The sequence below is a fragment of the Arachis duranensis genome, chromosome 2, assembly GCF_000817695.3.
Source record: "Arachis duranensis cultivar V14167 chromosome 2, aradu.V14167.gnm2.J7QH, whole genome shotgun sequence".
NCBI lineage: Eukaryota > Viridiplantae > Streptophyta > Magnoliopsida > Fabales > Fabaceae > Arachis > Arachis duranensis.
The window spans coordinates 25,050,042-25,068,212 of NC_029773.3; the positions used below are offsets into that span (position 1 = coordinate 25,050,042).

Genomic DNA, 18,171 nt, shown 5'->3' on the forward strand with positions numbered 1-18,171 from the left:
CAGCTTATGATAAGATATTATATATAATGATGATTCTATATAAAGAATTTTTTGGAAAAAATATTATAGATCATAGACAAGAAGTCTATAATAAAGAATATCAAGAAGCAAAAAACCATTTAGCTAATATTCAGATATATGATTTATGTAATGTGGAGTCTTATATATGTGAATATAGAATACATTATTACAAATTAAAAAAAGAAGATAAAAATCATTATCTCAGTATGTATATAACAAAACTTCCATATCCTGCTAATGAATTTATAATGGAAAGATTTATAAGAGAAATAAATAGAGGAACAATTGAAAATAATTTTGGTGGAGCAACCTCTGCAATAAGAGAGGAAATAAAAGAACGTTGTATGCAAGAAGCAACTCAAAAAAGATTTGCAAATATAATCAGAATTTGCTGTCAGGATAATGAGGAGATACCTCAAAAATATGGTCTTAATAAAAATTTTCAAAGAAAAAGAAAATATCAATTTAGAAGAAGAAAATACTATCCAAACTGGAGAAAAAAGAGATATTTTAGGAAAGAAAATAACAATAAAAACAAAAGACAAAGAAATAACTATTGTCCGAATAAAAAAGAAAATTGTAAATGTTGCTATTGCCAAGAAGAAGGACACTACGCAAATAAATGCCCAAAAAAGAAGGATAAAAAGGATCTTACTAAACAAATAGAAATTGCTAAATCTTGTCTCATGGAACCACATAGATAAGATCTTAAAATTTAAAATATTTTCTATATTAGAAACATGTTATTTAAATCTATACTTTCAGATAAATATTCCAAAAAATAATCTTGAAATAAAGATAGAAGAACTTTTGAATGAAATTTGTGCTGAAAATCCTTTAGATATTAAAAATACAAATAACGAATTAGTAAGCATTAAATTAAAAGATCCCACAAAAGAGATAAATGTTCCAAATAAAATTCCGTATTCCGCGAGAGATAGAGAAGAGTTCTCATTAGAGTGTAAAGACCTTTTGGAAAAAGGAATTATAAGATTAAGTAAAAGTCCTCATGCGACTCCAGCTTTTTACGTTGAAAACAATAATGAAATTAAAAGGGGAAAACGAAGAATGGTAATAAACTATAAGAAAATGAATGAAGCAACTATTGGTGATGCTCATAAACTTCCAAGAAAAGATTCTATTTTAGAAAAAATCAAATGAGCAACTTGGTTTTCATCTCTTGATGCAAAATCAGGATATTGGCAACTTCGTTTAGACGAAGAAGCAAAGAAATTAACTGTTTTTACTTGCCCAACAAAAGAATCAACAAGTGTGTTGCTCTATGAATGGAATGTATTACCATTTGGATTAAAACAAGCCCCAAGTATTTATCAAAGATTTATGGAAGAAAATCTAAAAGAGTTAAATGAATTTGTTTTAGTGTACATTGATGATATACTAATTTTTACAAAACAGGATAAAGAAGATCATCTTCAAAAATTATTAATAGTTTTAGAAAGATGTAAGGAAAAAGGATTAGTTCTTAGCAAAAAGAAAGCAAGAATAGCAAAACAAGAAATAGAGTTTCTTGGATTAATTCTATCCACTGAAGGAAAGTTAAAACTACAACCAAATGTTCTAGAAAAAGTAAATTTATTTCCTAATAAAATAGAAGATAGAAAATAATTACAAAGATTTTTAGGGTGTATAAATTATATTTCTGATCAAGGATTTTTAAAGAATATAACAGAATACACTAAAAGCTTATTTCCAAAAATAAGTACTAAAAAAGAATGGAAATGGGATGAAAATGATAGTATACAAATTCAAAGAATTAAAGAATTATGTGAAAAACTTCCAGAACTTTATATTCCAGAAGAAAATGACTACTTAATAGTAGAAACAGATGCCTCAGACATAACCTAGTCAGGATGTCTAAAAGCTAAGAAAGCTATAAAAAGCTTAGAACAAGAAAAAGAATCACTAGATTCTAAATATCCCCCAAAGGAATTACTTTGCAGGTATATTTCAGGAACTTTTACTCCAACAGAACAGAGATATACCACTCATGAAAAGGAAACTCTGGCAGCAATTAAATCTCTTAAGAAATGGAAAATCGATTTACTACCCAGAGAATTTACATTAAGGACAGATTCAAGTTACATAACAGGTTTCATACGATATAACTTAAAAGTTGATTATAATCATGGACGATTGGTAAGATGGCAATTATTTTTGTTACAATATCCAAAAAAAATTGAATATATTAAGGGTGACAAAAATGTTATTGCAGATACATTAACAAGAGAATGGAGTTCGTCTACAACGCATTAGATCAAGAAATTCAAAAATACGAACAAGAACTCAAAAAATGCAAGCATTGTCAGCAAATAAGGATACAGATCCAATCCCTCAAGAAGGCTATCGAAGCAATGAAATCAACACAACAACCAAAACCATCAGAGTTCAGCCAGCTAAGCGTGGTGGACAAATCAGGTGAAGAAAAAATTCCAGAAAACAAAACAATTGCTGAAATTATCAAAAAATCCACCCAAGATAAAAAATATTATGTAATTTATAATGGCCCCATGAAAGGAGTATATGATGCCTGGGAAAAAGCAGCACTATTTACACATCAATCAAGGATAATTCATAAAGGAGGGTTTTTAACACTGGAAGAAGCAAAGGAATCTTTCAGGGAATATGAAGCTCTTCATCCAGAGCAAACCCTAAAAAGAGCAGATAAAGCTCCAATTCAAACCCAGAGAACAGGAATAATAAGAAACATTCCCACAAGGGCTGAAATCAAGGAAAAGAAAAGGGTCTGTAGATCAAATCTCAGAGAAACCCTTAACATAGTCCTGAATTAGACTGAAGAAAAAAGGGCAATCTTGGGATATTATCCTATTGCCAAAGAACAGCTAACAAAGCTGGTTATATTTCCAGATGCTTCCCCATCTGACACCTATCAGTTTTTCCAGTATGGATTAATTGATACAATTTTAATTTTTAATGATCTAAAAATTATTAGTGAGTTTCCTACAGGATTTATTGATGCAGTAAAAAGATTTAAAAATATGATTGACAACGTAAATCCAAGGGATATATCCCTAAAATTTACGAATAGTCAACCTATTTTTAATGAAGAAGAAGAATGCTTGGTTCCAGCACATCAAGTAATCTTCATGTCCGTCTTCCCAGGAAATTTTCAACCAATTGATCAAGTTCAAGATCTAACAATCTACAGTCATGAAGGAAGACTAGCCAGCACACTAGCAAGGGTCTTCGAAAGAACTCAAAAGATAACAAGGGAATCTCACACAAGAATCAATTATAAAAGCAGAAATACTTTGCTTGTGTCCAGTAAAAGGAATGAAATTGAAGAAAGAGATATGAGACTCTTAGTGGAATTTGAATCAGCATTCTACAACTTATCTGGACTCTTAGAAAAGCTCCCCGAAGGGATAAAGAGGAATCTCTGCTATCTGATAAAAGACAGAGAAGACCACAAGTGCCAGCTATGTGTTTCAGAGTTATCTGAAGAAAGCAATAATAAAACGGAATCAACCCACATGATAAAGGAAGAAGACAATGCATCTGAAGGTCACATGATGAAAGAGGAGGACAGCACATCTGAAGCATCTCTCAACATTATTGCATAGTGACGTAAGCGCTTAGGTCATAGAGCACCAACAATGTAGCTAGTGCAAGATAATAAACAATGACGTAAGCAGTGACGTCATAAGAAGGGTAAGGATGGGAATTGTCCATCAGACCCAACCATTATAAATAGGTTGCTTAGGCAATTGTAAAAGCATCAAACCATAGAAAGCAGGAGGCTAAGAGTACTCATATGCTAGGAGAGCAAGGAGGAAGCTGCCGAGGCGATTCTATAGTTTGAAGAAGAATTCCCTTAGGAAAAACCAATTCTAAACTCCCCTCTGGAGTTAGTATCTACAATCTCCCCTTTGGAGATAGAAAACATCTTATGTAAAATATTCTAAATAAAAGAAGTTTTTCTCCAGAAAGGTACGCCTTTATCCTAATCTCTTAGTTATGAATTATTTAGAAAGTTTAGAATTAACGGAAGAATCTGACTATTATAGATTATCTGCAAAAACAGGCTGTTCTAAAAACGGAATTAAATCTCAAATCAAATGAAAATTTCAATAAACAAAATCTTTTAAAAGAAGTTTTTAATAGAAAAAATATAATATACTATGGAAAAATTCAACTTGAAGCCCCTATAAAGATAAAATCTGCCAATGGAGAACTTGAAATAGCCTTGATAAATGATGAAGAATTGAGTAAACAGATTGAGAAAATTAAAGATCAGCAAAAAAGATCTAAAATTGGATGGATTCATATTAGTACTATACAAGTCTTAATCAAATCTACATATATGAAAGGAATTAATTCACCAATAAGCTTAGCAATCTGTGACAAAAGAATTACTGATGACCCAATAGATCAAATAATTGGAATTGTTCATGGAAACTTGGCAAACGTAAATGTTAAATTTAACGCCCATCTTGGATATGCTATACCTTTGTCAACTGAAAATCTTGGAAGATCTATAAGTTTGGCTTATAAATTTCACAGAAAGAACCTAATGGAACAAGATGATGAACCATTTTCAATTACATATGCAATAAATTATGCTTTAACAAATAGCCATCATAGTATAATATTTAAAAACAGAGAAAGAATTTATGTTGATGAATTATTTCAGAAAATTGTAAAGACAGAAATACCAAAATATAAAGCTATTGAAAACCCAGTTCTTTTACTAAAAGAACCATCAGGAAAATTAGTTTCATCGAATTTTCAAATAAGAGAATCCAAAATTAATAGCCCTTTAAGTTTATCTAAGTTAAAGTCTAAAGAAGAAAATTTTGAAATAAAAGAATTAACAAAAAAGGTCGAAAAATTAAATGAAACCCTAAACACTAAGTTATGACAATAAATAAAGAAAAAATATATGTAACCTATCAAGACAAGAAACAAGAGCTCTTCGAAAGAGAAAATCGGTTGAATTATTTACAGTTTTCTGAAATAAATCAAGGAGCATTTAAAGCTCTAAAAATAATCTATGACAAATTGAAAAGAGAAGTTGAAGAGTTAGAAAAATTAATAGAATCTCTAGAAAATAGTGATGAATCGATGATAGAATTTGCAGAAATACTAAGATAAATAATGAAGTATACAAAGATTGAAAGACCAGAAAACAAAATAAAAAGAAAAAGGGCGAAAAAATTAAAAAGTAAAATAAAGGAGTATAAGAAGGAATTAAATAATCTTCAGTTCGAAATTAATGACCTTATAATAAAAAGGATAGAAATAAGAACAAATATAAACAAGTTGGAGCTAAACTTAAAAAATTTATAAATGCCTGAAAAACCATATTATGACTTAAAAGAATTAAAGTTGTTAAAAGAAAAAATGGAGAATGAAGTTGAAAAATTAAAAAGATATTTAGAAACAACAGAAAATGTAGAAATAAAAGAAGTTTTTGAGGATTTAAAAAATTATATTAAAGAAAAAGACAAACAGATAAAAGATTTTATTTACAATGATCCATGCAAAAAAGAATATTATAAACTAAAATAAGATTGAAAAACTATAAAAATGAAATCAGAAGTAGTAAAAATGGTTAATACTTTTGATTATGAAATTATAAACTATAAAGTATCACCAACCAAATCTATACAAATTATAAACTCATATGAAAAGTTAATGGAAATTTTGAAAAGATTTAATGGAAATTCTGAAAAAGATATTAAAAAATTGGTATCAGAGCCAAGTTAACGATTAAGGGTAACACTTTCTCTTTAAGTAACACTTTTAGTGACACGCTTTCAAAACCATAAAAGACAAAAGTCTTTACAAGTGCATCTATAGATGCCCCCTTGTTGAAAACTGCCCGCTTTGACATAAAAATTAGTAAAACACAATCATTCAACAGCTATATATACTACCAAAAAACGGGATTTAGCCGTGAAATATTAACTAGGAATACCAAACTATGGGCCGTGACAATATTAAATGAGAGGGTCTCATATTTGTCACGAAACACTCTCACCGTGGCTAGAATTTGGCAGTTTGCCACAAACAACTCTCACCGTAGCCCCTGAATCAGATTTCTTTCAAAATTTTTATTCTAGGTTTGGTTTCTTTTTTTCTTTTTTTTGTTCTTTTCAAGTCCATACTTAAAAGTATATACTAACCTAGAAGTTAGAGCCTCTTAATTAGCTCTATCGCTATAAATATACTAAATTTATATCTCTTGCTTTAATTTCGGTGAAGTCATTTTAGGCATATAAGTACAATAAAGAAAAGAAAAAACGAGCGCGGAAAACTACTATACATACAGATAAAAGGATCATAATATTAATGTTGATATTGATCTGATCTGAATCATCAATCATACATTGCGTTGGTTGAAAAGAAATCCAAAAGAAGCTAAGTTAATTACAACTAAAATTAGTTCAGAGTCGTAATCATATATCGTTTCACTACAATATATACATGCATCATGCATGCATATAAAGATTTCTACAATAGTAATACGGTGATGAATGGTGATCATCCAATCCGTTTAGAAAATATATAAGACAAAACATAACCATGTAATTCATTGCGATCTGGTAGGCGTAATTAAATGCATGAAGTAGTGGTTCTTTTTTGTTTGGTTCGATTTGTGGTAATAGCGTGCCCCTAGAAGAGCCATTATATCCTCGCATGGGTCATTATTAATATTATTGTAGGGCTACCCTATCTATTAGCTAGGCAGTTTCCTTTCAATGATATTGAAATCTTTTACATTTGTAGGCGAATTCTTTTGAGTTAGTTACCTTTTACATTTGTTTTTTTTTTTAATTGTCGACTCTTTTAATTTCTACTATCTCAATGTTATTGTTATTGTTAGGGATATAATTAATCATGTATCTCATTTTGTCAATTTAAATTTTTTAAAGAAAAGATATTATGATATAAAATCAGAATTTTTATGACTTAAAGTCTAAAATTTGATTTTTTGTAACCAAAAATAAAAAATTTTAGTATAAGAAATAAAAAAGAAAAAAAATTATGCAAAATTTTAGACAAACTCAAAAAAAAATTTCTGATGTAAAAGGATGCGTCAAATATATTTCTGATTATGGGTAATGCTATGTAGACAAAAAAACAGCTAAAACTTGCTTTATTTAGCATTTATTAATTGTCACAACAATTAATAAATGCTAAATAAAACAAGTTAGGGCTGTTTTTGATTTTTTTTTTTTACTACCAAATATTTTCGATTATTTATAAGCTGCTTTTATCATCTTAATCTTTTTAAAAAAATGATATTATAACCGTTTTCGTATTTAATATTTATGGACAGAAATATCACTATATCATTTTGAATGGGCCAAATTTCTACTCACATCTATAGTTCTATACTTATGCATGCATGATTAATAATATAGATATTGTATCTGCTTGTTATATTATTGTATTGTCTTTGTTTTTTTAGATGCAAAAAACCTTATATCTAATCTGGGCAAGCAAAGTAAAATGTTACACAACTATATATGAAGTCTATTAAGTATTAATTACTCATAACTCACATTATTACAGACGGATTTTTGGTTACCGACGGATTTTGTCCCTCTGTAAAAGCCTCGTCGAAAATTATTTACCGACGGATTTTTTTCCGTCGAAAAATTACAGATGGATTTTTACCAATTACAGACGGATTTTTCCTTTGTAAATTCTCCATCCATTTCCCGAAAACGACGAACTTTCCGACGGATTTTCCGTCTGTAATTACAGACGGATTTTCCAACGGATTTTCTGTCTGTAATTACAGACGAATTTTCCGACAGATTTTCCATCTGTAATTACAGACGGATTTTCCGTCTGTAATTACATACAGATTTTCCGACAGATTTTCTGTCTGTAATTTGAACTTTGAAAAATCATCTCATACTCTTATTACAGACAAAAAATCCGTCTGTAAATCCGTCAGTAAGGTAAAATAGATTTTTTTTATTTTTCCAATTACAAAATAAACTTGTTTTCATACAAAATAAATATAAATTTAATACAAATTTTTATCTAATTTGTATTCAAATATTTATAATATTTCAAAAATAAATAAATTCAACGTATTATCAAACTAAAAAAAAATTACTATAAACAAGCAAGTCAATATAATTAAAAATATAAACAAAGTGTATTGATACATCAACTATAATAATAAGTAACAAACATACATCAACAAAGTCTATTGAGTAAATCAAAAGTTGTTAATGAGTATCCAAAGGACTCTAAATGATTTCCTCATACTAGTAAATTAAAAGACCTATATTGCAAGCAACTCCTATTCAATTTCGTAACTTATTTGAACAATTTTCGCTGCTCTAATAATCAATAGATGAAGTTGGTGAAGGAGATCTTGTGTTAATTCCACTTATCTCATCTGCAAAATTCACTTCACTTGCTCTTTCTGCTGCTGCTTCTTCTTCTTCATCACTGCTTTCCTCACAAGAAAATTTTGCTTTTTTGTTCCTCAATAAAAATGCCCAAAGTGAGAATATAGACCCTATCATTAATAAACTCAGATAAGTGATCAACAAAATGAAAATTGATATCTTTAAATTAATAATATGCAAAATAACAAACCATATCAAGATTAGCTAACTGAGCAAATAGCAATTAGCAACGAAGAAATAAAGCTCAACCAAGAGATGCACTATCATATACCAAGGGAAAATACAACTACACCCTAATACAATGGAGGCTACATCATGCTACATTAAAATATACTCATTCTAAGATCACATTCATGTGGTGTATACTAAAGTAAACAAAAAGCCAAAATCTAAGAAATATCATATCTTTCAAGTAGATAGCACTACGGCCCAAAGTAGGGAAGCTTTCTCCAATTCTGATTTTAATCCCTACGTAAGTCAACTGGGTTAACAAATAGAGAAATCATTCATCATAAAGAAAAATTGCATAGAATCCACTACATTCTCACAACCAACAATGATAATTTATAAACTCAGGATTTGAAGTTTTAAATGAGCAAGACCAAAAGTGGAAGACACTAGAAAACCGAAACTCCACTGCCTACAAAAACTAAGGGGCTACCACTGTGACAAGAAAAATGTACGATCAACCCGTTAGAGAGTGCACTGTAAACAACTTAGTACCTTATTGGACCCAAAGGAAGATACTTACTTTGTTCTTGGAACATAGCAAAACTATGAAACAAGGTCCAGCAACCTTTCGTGGGTTTCATATAGTTTCTTCAATTCATCATCAGTCCATTCTTTCTTAGCATTGTCATGATTGCGTATTTCCCTATTCAAAACCACAGTTCAAAAGCATTATTAATCAGCATCAGTAAAATTGAAGCAAGCACAAAATTAAGATATGGTTCTCACTTGATCAAATCATCTTGCACTTTGTACATCTCATCCAAAACTTTTATCATTGGACTTAATAAAACTCCAAGGCTTGTACCGCTATCTCCTTTATCTGCTCCATTGCTGAGATGTATGTCTAAGAAGTGTGACTGCAGACCACCTTGTGCCAAAGTGTGCAGAAACTCAAAAATCTGTAACCTGAAAGGTTCACCAGATCTGATTGCCATTGTTGTAAGAGCCTGAGCAGCAAGAATTCGAATCTGCACATTCATTTAACAAGAATATTTAAGTTACACAACAAAATGAATAATCATTTAGTGAAGATTCATAGAATTGAATCAGAGTATCAGACTAAAAATTTGGGAAGGCCAACCAACACTAAGCTATAAAAATAAATCATTCTTTTTCATGATGTTAGTACAAATGTACAATACCATTTAGAAAATAAAGTCAAATTTGAGGGGTAATAAACAGGTAACAAAAGGGAAACCACAGGAGATATATACCTCCCAGCTGCCATTAAATACACACCTCTGTAGCCTAGTCAAAGCACTAGTTAGAGTAGGATTACGAGAACTAGCAGCAGCAACCAAAACATATGCATGAAATTCTCACAACCAACAAGAATGCCAATGGAGGCAAGTGGCATACCAGTATCACTAATCTCCAGATGCAAGTGTCATATAATCTTTTCAGTTTTCATAGCTTCAATATAGAATTTCTGAAAACAAAGTACAGAAATAAATCAAATGGATGAAAAATATAAAACACAATCATATGTGAATTGATTAGCCTGAACATAAGACGAAAAATATCATAATTTAATCTTTAATTTTGTGAAATCAATTTAAAAAGAAAAATAAACCATTGGCAACATGATCAACCAAATGCATGAAAAAAATTACTAATTGCAAGCAAGTTCTCACCCCCACAGTGTTGCCATCACTTCCATCACTAGAACCCCCAGTATCCACACTGTTCATATCATCAAAAACTTAGTTATCCACAAGCACCTAATAGAATAACTAACTCATGGACTAGTCTTCTAAATAGAGGGATAAAATTTAAGTTTAATCCCATTAAAGAGTATCTGATTTCCCTTCCATGACCCCACAACGTAAGAATTCAAAAAAAAATAAAAAAGAATCTGCAAAAATTTATATAGAAAGAAAACAGACTAACGAACCTCTGTGACAGCTTGTTTTCAGTTCTAAGCTTTGTACTATCAGTATGGCCATTCCTAATTGACATTGCAAGCCCCTCAAACCCTTTCAGTTTCTTCATCAAACCCCGATCAGAATTTGCAGATTTTTGTGGCATCTCCATACTTAAAGGTGTCCCAGTCTTCAGCATTGCATCAATAGAAATGAAACAAAAATTAATATCATTCTATGCCTAAATTAGGAACTGATCTCAATTTGAAGAAGGAAACATGTGAAAAAACAAAACGGTACCTCTGACTTGTCAGCGAAATACAAGATCTCACACAGCTAGTTCCAATTCCAAGCACTTTCAAGTGCCACAATTAGAAAGAAGTGGAAAATGGGGCATGCAGCAGCCCCTGTGAATCTTTCGAAGATGTTTCATCCTTGGAATTTTTCTTCTCTGCTGCAGCAGCCTTGCCATCTAATAAAATATTCACCCGTGTTAAACTAACGCAATTTAAGATCCAAGAACCTAAGACAGTTATTTAACATTGTAAGTACAAAAGTAATTGAATGGTTTAAAGCTTGCTGATCTTAAAAATATGGTTGAAGACTTGAGTAGTAATGAGGGAGGCCAGCCATGTTGGAGGTACTTCAAAAATATAATTTCCTGTATATTAACAAGAAGACTAATATTTTTTAATATGATTCAGGCAAATGGATCTGTATGAAGACTCTCCAGCCAGTTCTGAATACAGTACAGGATCAACTATCCTCCCTTTCTCAGCTGGTGACGTTATGGAACACTCTTCACACCGGGATATAGAAACTGAAATGAAGAACATACCATTTAGGACATTGCCATATTCTAAAAAGGCTTCAGCTAATTTCTCTTTCGTGGTAGAAAATGCTAAACCTGCACCAAGATTTTCATTCAGTTCATCTCACGGGCAACAGCAAAACAAGAGAATTTAAATTTTGGGGCAAAGGCAAATCAAACACTTCTACAACAGTAATAAATAAATAAATCATATACGCTAATCAGAATTGGCATTAAGATGGCTCAATTGTACTCAAACTAAACCTTTTTCCATATACCACAATCTAAAGTAATGCAAGTTATTTCTTGATTCCTACTCAGGCGGATGGCAGCTGCAACTACTTACTTGCATTGTAATATGCTATTATTTCCTTTTTCTAATTGCTCTGGGACCATTTGTTTTACTTCTATTTCTGAAATCATCGTTTATAGCAATGATGTGCAAAATAGATTTGATTAATTATAAACCCTATTGTTGAATCAATCCATTTGAATCCAATGCTAAAACCAATAGCTGTTGAAAGGTGTACCATATAAAAATTACTCAACTTGATTTTAGCTCAGTGTCAGATTAAAATATTAAATTAGTCAAATGTTATTAGTGGAAGATAATTTACTCATGAAAATCAATATTTAGATACTTATTTACCTTATTCATGATCATGCATTGAAAATGCATATCTTTAAGGCATTATAGAATAAAAATAGTGGAAGATAATTACAAGGAAAGCGATTCAAATGAAACACTTGTATTTGTACAAAAGAGCCATGAAAACTGGGGAATAATCATGAATAAACTACTGCATTATAAAAAAGAGATAGACACACTAATTAACAACACAAAGCTCTGTGGAACGTAACTCCCATGGCATCATCCTCAAGGAGAGGCAGATAAAGATCAGTAGATGGTGACAACCACAGCCTCGTCGCCATGCTCGAACAATTCTACATTCTACATATAAACCACTAAATCTTGTTCCAGTACAAAGTACTGGAAGTCTAGAACTTTAGTATTCAAAATTTAATTCTTTTTATATATTAATAATTATCAAAGGTTATACATACATCTTCCTACAAGAAGATAAGTCATTCATGTAGATATTACAAGTTTGATATCAATTCTTAAATTATTGGTAACGAAGATTAAACAGCAAAATAATCATTATGATCTATAAGTCAACTATCATTTGTCAAAACAAACTCACACCAAGTATTTGGCACAATGACACTGATAGTGCACTAGCTAACATCTACAGATTGAGCTTCTTCTGTTACTTGTAATAAGACCCAAAAGATAAAGGGTTAATGTTACCACCTAAGGTGGGATAACTACTCCACGACATAACTGTATATATGGCATAAATCAGAAACAGGGAATTGTACTCAAAACAGGGAATTGTACCCAAAAATAAATAAATAAATAAATAAATACACACCTTCGGATTGTGCTAAGTCCCCTGCTTCCCAGTACAATTGAGTCCAGTTTCAGATCTTCAATAGAATCCAAAAGTTTTTCTCTTGCATTACCTCAATCAAATTGGGTCCTCTTCGACCCTCTGAGGCTCAAATAGTCACAGTAGCTGTTCTTATTGAACACTAAATCAATTTAGCTATTCTTCAACACATGTAGACATATATCTTATTAATAGCCGAAAAAGAAACTTTGGTAAGAAATAAATAATTGTAAAACTATTTACTAAGCACTGAAGAATGTAAGATCATAAAACTTAGTTCAAATTTGATACATTCAATATAAGCACCTTATTATCATATATAGACCAGTTAGTAATGAGTTCTAAAAGATGCCTCTTAGCAAGCCAAAAAGTGCACCTTCTCCTGTACAAATACATTGCAATTAATTAATTAATCTGCATTCATTGCATCACCACTTACTACTAATCTAATCTATTCTAAGCTGCTCATTACTCATAACTAATACACTAACCTTGTTCATGTTGAGAACAATAAGAAGCTGGTTTTTGTTTTCCACTCCCTCACACCTGTGAATGGGTGAGGTTAAGTCATGGTGGTTTGTTTGATCCCTCTTTAGTGTGTTTTTGACCTAAATCACCAGTCATAACAAGAACAGGAAGGAACAAGAACATGCATGCAAATTCCAGATAAAAAATCTCAGCAATTCAGATATATAGTTCATAAACGAATTTATTCTATATCACAATCATAGAAATTGTTATGTTTCAGATTTCACAAATTATAGGAATATACAAAATTCATACCTTAGAATTTAGAAACTCAGTTCTCTGCAGCAGCAACAGGGAAGGGACAAGGCTAGGGCTAGGGATAATGAAATCAGTTCAGTCATTAGATCAAACACCTATTTCAAAAAGCAGTTCAGTCATTAGATCAAACACCTCGTCTGCACAAACACAACATTGAGCACATATATCTATCTAATTATCCATTGAGACTAATTAACAAACAGGCCTGAAAAATAGCACATTAATGTATATGAAAATCATGTAAATATTTTAAAGCTAATACCTTCCAAGAAGAACCTCTGAATTTACAGCACCTAGAGCAAGCTAAAACAAAGAACACAGTTTATTAACATCAATTGATATTTGCCAGAGTAATCAGATTTATGAGATGGTTTACGATATTGATAGGGCACAAAATTATTACTGTTAATCTCATTCTAATCACTCACAGAGTAATTTCAATCTATGTACTTAGCATATTGCATTTCATGAACTGGTATTTATAGTTCCTTCAAATGTAAAATTCAAACAACAAATCTTCCAATTCCTTTTTCCAATTTAAGACTATGGTAATCTCTCCATCTTACCTCAGAAGCAGAACTGCAGAAGGCACAATACATTATCTTCAATGCAAAACTTTTAGCCATAACAATTAATGGAGCTACTTTCAAAACCAAATTCGAACCTTGAAGAAGATTCAAGAACAAAAATCTAAACCATAAAACAAAAGTGGAACAGATCGAGTTTTAGATGCAACAATAATGTATGAACATTTGAATTCAACAAAAAAATATAGCTTAATAGCAATTCCAGAATCTAAAATAGATAAAGAGGTACATGTAGGTTTCAGATCTGGTGACACGATGACTCGACGAGGCTGTGAACGGCGAGGATGGATGGCGCGAGACAGAGAGAGACATAAGCTAAGAGGCGGCAGAGGAAGCTCGTGCAACGCGAGCAGCAGAGGAGGGAGCTTATGCGAGCGAGCGGTGGCGGAGGGAGCTCGTGCAAGCGAGCAGTGACAGAAGGAGCTCGTGCGACGCGTGTGGCGACAAAGCAGAAACGACGGAGAAGTCACACTTGCCCTATTTTCAACTCGAATCAAAGAGAGAGGAGAAGAGCAAGCTTAAAGGAAGGATAGGAGAAGATGAACGGTGATTTGTGTTGAATGAAGTTTCATCATGGTGTGTTCATAAGGGTTTAACTTATTTTAAATTAGCGAGGGATTTATTAGATGTTACAGAGGGATTTTGTTATTGGTGATAGTTTCAAATTTCATTTTCAATTTTATCGACAGTGTTACCGAGGGATGTTAAAATCTGTCGGTAAATTTTGTGAAATTTTTTTTTTATTTTTTATCGACGAAAAATCTGTCAAAAATCCGTTAGTATTTTCGACAGTAAAATTCTGTTGGAAAAATCCGTCTGTAATCTACTGTTTTCTAGTAGTGTATATATAGTCACTAGCGGTGAATTCTCTAAAAATAACTCAAAGTGCGTGTGTTATACATGTTGTGGAGTTTTATTAAATATCAGCGATATTTTTGTCTTTGCATAATTAAAAAATATATATTTTTTTTTACAAAACTTTCAATAACATTTATTTTTACATAATTAAAACTTTTTTTAACAATACGTCAATGATAAATGATGTTGCTATTATAATTATGTAAAACATTAAAATAATTAAATACTTTTATATTTCACAGAAAAATAATTCATATGTAAAAAATTTAGCATCATGTATGAACCCCGACCCATGCATATACATCAATATTATTTTATACATCAATTCATTGTTCCGCACCATTTTTATGTATTTGTTTAATAAATATAAGAAAAAGTTTGATAGGAGGATAAAAGTTTGACGGAAATTTCTATAGATAAATTTAATGTATACAATTATATATAAAATTATCATCAAATATTTTTTGTTCCTTTTTAATCATTAATTAAACATAGGTCTAATTATTTTGTTAATTTTTATAATTTTACTAAATATTTAATTAGGTCTAATTTAAAATAATTAATTTTTTATATTAGATAAAAAATATAATTAAATCTTTATTAAATTTTATTTTCAAGAAAAAATCAATAATCTTAGAATATTTGCTTTTAAAATATTTTATAGTTCATCTTTCGTCAAACATAACAAATAATTAAAAAAATAATAATTTTATTTTTAACAAAAAATAATTAAAAAGGATCTAAGAAAAGTTTTAATTTAGTATAAAAATTAAATTACAAAATTTTAAACAATAAAGACCTAATTCAAATTTTTTATGAAAGTATAACAACAACCAACAAAGTAATTAAGTCTTAAACATAAATAAAATTAGCATTGTGTTTGTGTTTGTAATTTGGGAAATTTAAAATTTTGAGATGAAATGAAATTTAAAAAATTGGAGTTTCCTTATTGTAAAAGAGACTTCGCTAAAAAAATTCAAAAATTTAGGTGAAGCATCATACGTAATTAAAGAGAATTTTTTGAAAAAAAATGTAGGTAGAAAAAAATTGTAGCACGAATGTTTTAAAATTGATCTTGGATATATGATAAAGTTGATCTAAATAGAAGATTTGAAATCGTCTTTTAGATAGTGTTTGAAAGATAGACTAAGACTGAGAGACAAAAACTTAATTAAGTCTCAGTATTGTATTTGGTGTAATATGTATAAAACTGAATTATGTCTTAATATTTTGTCCGATTCAAAATAAATATAGAGACTAAAATGAATATAATGACCAAATTACCCTTAATTATCACTATAGGAAAAACACGAGTAACATCGGATTTATCTGCGAAAAAACGAAATTAATCCGCCGGTAATAAATTTATCGTCGGATTTTATGTCGGTTCCAATCTGATGATATAAATCTCGCCGGTAAATATTTACCGTCCGATTTTGTGCGTATACTTGAAGGTCTCCACCATTGTCGCCTCACAATCCAACAACTTTAACTACACATTTTGAAACCACATGTTAAGTCAAGTAATAATGACATTATATTACTACTAAACGAACTTAATAACTAAATGAAACAACTTACTTATCAGCCTGACCTTAGTTTTCATGAAAGTTGCTGACCCACCGGTATAATTCAACAATCTGTCCGATGTCCTATTAGCTTTGTTGGTGAGACGGTGATACTTGAATCCCTCATCAATCTCCCAATGGACATACAGTAACTTCTTAGTATTCGGGAAAAGCCAAATGGTAAGGTGGTCACAGTGCTCACGTACGCCCTCCAACATTTGCGAAAGCTGCCTATCCATCCGATGGTCGAAGATATTCCTGATCATGAGATTGTGAGTATTGTCCCATATAAATTTCTCCTGTAGAAAGAACAGTTAGCACGAGTTAATCGAAATAATTAAACAAAATTGAAGATATAAACTAACACTAAGGTTTGAATATGTTGAGTTCTCATCGTCCACTTCTGAAATCATTGCTCTCTGATCCTAGTTGAGATCTTCTTGTAGCTCAATCATGGGTGGTTATACATCAGCTTGATGACACTAGTACATTCCTGTGTACTTGCATTGTTATTTAGCGCAAACCTATCAATGAAAAACTTAGGTTTAGTAGTTTACTAAAAGATACTTCAAAGTAATTTATAAACTTCAATTATATTTAGATTTTTCTAGAAATTTTGGTAGAGTTTCATCTATAACTAGAATGTAGCAAAAGCTACATCTATCAATTCACTTAAACAATAACATCTATCAAGATTTAAGAATTATCAAACACAATAAGCAGTTTAAACTTACTAAACTAAATTGAACATATCTTAACAATTTAAATCTACTAAAACTAATAAATTGAGTGTAACTAAATTAAACTAATTAACTAAAATGGTATGCATATAAAGACTTAAAATAGAACTCACGTTGAAGTCCCATCAGACTAAATCGTCATTCGTATGATGGGAGGTGGTGGAGGGGCATCTAGCTAGGATCAGTAAGAGGATTCTGGCGGCGCGGTGTCTGTTGCTAGAGACGGTGTCATCGAGGTAGTGTACTATTGAGCAGATGGAGGTGGTGGAGGAGTCCAATCTGATGAAACTGACAAACAACTTCCTACAGGTTGTGGTGGTGGCGCAGTAGTAGGAGCTACGTAGTTAGGGTTAGGGACTATGATGAACGATTGGTTATGTGCACTCATTGCCTATGACGTCACAGGGATAGTCAGCATAGGTGGGGATGAATGAGAAGGTTCTACCACGACCACGTGGTCGATCCGTGACACCTCTACCTCTCATTATGTTTGTAAAGAGAATATCAATTAATACTTGTCACAAAAATAATATAATAGCAAAGATAAAATTCATAAACACTTTAAATCACATAAATCAGCAAATACAACACAAATCCTGTGTACATTTATATTATTTGAAAAATAATTATGCATAATCTCTCCTAAAGTTGGATATATATCCACCTTTGCAGTTCACACAAATCCAACCAACCTTAATCATGAATTAAAACTTGCAAATAGCCACAACATATCCAAAATAACTTAATCAGCTAACTAATTAGTTTAGTTCCTAACTACTCAGGTGTTTTAATTTGTACATAAGCAAACCAATTACTTAATCAACAACACCTCAAAA

At 31.0% G+C, this 18,171-nt stretch overlaps 1 long non-coding RNA gene across 1 annotated transcript; it reads right to left on the reverse strand.

Annotated features, from left to right (window-relative positions):
* Positions 1–10,847: 10,847 nt before the first annotated feature.
* LOC127744155 (uncharacterized) lies at positions 10,848–14,730 on the reverse strand. Its single transcript, XR_008005271.1, has 5 exons — positions 14,399–14,730; positions 13,845–13,885; positions 13,580–13,677; positions 11,370–11,438; positions 10,848–11,003 (listed from the first exon to the last, which is right to left on the reverse strand). It is a non-coding gene; the product is annotated as an uncharacterized LOC127744155 (long non-coding RNA).
* Positions 14,731–18,171: the final 3,441 nt, after the last annotated feature.